Source organism: Schistocerca nitens, chromosome 7, assembly GCF_023898315.1.
Source record: "Schistocerca nitens isolate TAMUIC-IGC-003100 chromosome 7, iqSchNite1.1, whole genome shotgun sequence".
In the NCBI taxonomy this organism is placed as follows: domain Eukaryota; kingdom Metazoa; phylum Arthropoda; class Insecta; order Orthoptera; family Acrididae; genus Schistocerca; species Schistocerca nitens.
This window is the reverse complement of record NC_064620.1, coordinates 310,463,825-310,466,324: the sequence shown is the minus strand read 5'-3', so window position 1 is coordinate 310,466,324 and position 2,500 is coordinate 310,463,825.

Below are 2,500 nucleotides of genomic sequence, written 5' to 3'. Positions count from 1 at the left end.
GACAGTCTGTGCACACAATGTGAACTACACGTCACCCAGACACCCTATCACACACTACTCTCTGGCTGTAACAGACACAATATCTAAGCACCACCATGGAACAACATCCAGTGCATCCTCTCCGCCACATTACACCATTCACACTATGATAACAAAACCAGGAGGTCCACCCCAAAAACAGAATATCTCACACTTCCAACAACCATCATTACGCAGATAAGCCACAAACACCCACACATGTGCTACACAGGGGTGCAGCCAACACCACCACACTGGCGTGTCTCACAGCATATAAGCAATGGCAGAAATGAAAGACACAGGTCTGCCACTCCCTTGCCACACCCACAGAACCGGCGCACCACCTCCCCTGAGCCAAAGGTGCATCCTGACGTGACACATCTCAGGGTGCCTCAGGCGTCCACTTACCATCATCACTATGAACGAACCTCGTCCCCTCCCCCCTCATACACCATCCCTTAACCTAACCTATGTTGCGCCTTAACCTAACCTATGTTGCGCCTTAACCTAACCTATGTTGCGCCTTAACCTAACCTATGTTGCGCCTTAACCTAACCTATGTTGCGCCTTAACCTAACCTATGTTGCGCCTTAACCTAACCTATGTTGCGCCTTAACCTAACCTATGTTGCGCCTTAACCTAACCTATGTTGCGCCTTAACCTAACCTATGTTGCGCCTTAACCTAACCTATGTTGCGCCTTAACCTAACCTATGTTGCGCCTTAACCTAACCTATGTTGCGCCTTAACCTAACCTATGTTGCGCCTTAACCTAGCCTATGTTGCGCCTTAACCTAACCTATGTTGCGCCTTAACCTAGCCTATGTTGCGCCTTAACCTAACCTATGTTGCGCCTTAACCTAACCTATGTTGCGCCTTAACCTAACCTATGTTGCGCCTTAACCTAACCTATGTTGCGCCTTAACCTAACCTATGTTGCGCCTTAACCTAACCTACGTTGCGCCTTAACCTAACCTACGTTGCGCCTTAACCTAACCTACGTTGCGCCTTAACCTAACCTACGTTGCGCCTTAACCTAACCTACGTTGCGCCTTAACCTAACCTACGTTGCGCCTTAACCTAACCTACATTGCGCCTTAACCTAACCTACGTTGCGCCTTAACCTAACCTACGTTGCGCCCTAACCTAACCTACGTTGCGCCCTAACCTAACCTACGTTGCGCCCTAACCTAACCTACGTTGGGCCCTAACCTAACCTACGTTGGGCCCTAACCTAACCTACGTTGGGCCCTAACCTAACCTACGTTGGGCCCTAACCTAACCTACGTTGGGCCCTAACCTAACCTACGTTGGGCCCTAACCTAACCTACGTTGGGCCCTAACCTAACCTACGTTGGGCCCTAACCTAACCTACGTTGGGCCCTAACCTAACCTACGTTGGGCCCTAACCTAACCTACGTTGGGCCCTAACCTAACCTACGTTGGGCCCTAACCTAACCTACGTTGGGCCCTAACCTAACCTACGTTGGGCCCTAACCTAACCTACGTTGGGCCCTAACCTAACCTACGTTGGGCCCTAACCTAACCTACGTTGGGCCCTAACCTGACCTGTAATTGTTATATGAATTGAAACATTCATGTAGCGTTGCCTAATCGCAACCCTCTCAACATAGGTCAGTGCTCGCACTCTCTGGTGTCCTGCGTATTGATTCATGTTACGGTGCGTACCCTCACAACATCTAGCGAGTGTTGCGTACGTTCCACATGGTCCCGCTATCCACTGTAATGTGTACTGCTGTAAGACGTATATCGCCCCCCTGTCGCCTCTAGTTCGTCAGGCGGGAGTTTGCGTGTTCAATGAGCTTCGCAGCTGTGCAATGGCATTCGCATACGTACGCGGGCCACCTTCCACGTGTTCTCTCGTGCATACGTCGCAGCATGTATGTGGGCTGATGTGGCGTGTCGTGACGCATATCATCCAGGCATGCAAGACCCACTGAATTTGCAAATGTAGATGGACGTCTACGTTTGCTGCCCAAGTTACGCAAATGAACCGGAAATCCGTTGTTGCGCGGTTGTTTACGCTGGAGGTGAATCATTGATTGCGACAATCGGTACAGGTATTAACTGGTTGCTTCAGCGACACCCGTCATACCCACGAACGTGAGTGGGCATGTGGGTATGAAGCGATACGCGGCGGTGGCTGGGTGGGACCGTCCCCGGCCGGTGAGGGGGGAGCGCCCGGCGTGCTGGCCGCGCGCTGCGTGGGCGCACGCGCTACAGCCGGCTGGTGGGGGCGCCCAGTGGCAGGCGCGCCGGCCGACGGACGCGGCAGGCGGCGCAGCTGCGCGCCGGCGCACCCAGCGCGCGGCGCCGTGCGGCCAAAGTGGGTCCTCGCGGGCCCGGTGCGAAGCGCGGTGGACATCTGCAGTGTGCTGGTCCGATTGAGGACTGTGTGCGTTGAGGATGCGCCGCCGCCCGGCACTCGGCGCCGCGACGCCGTCTGCTGCTCGGTCGCCCCC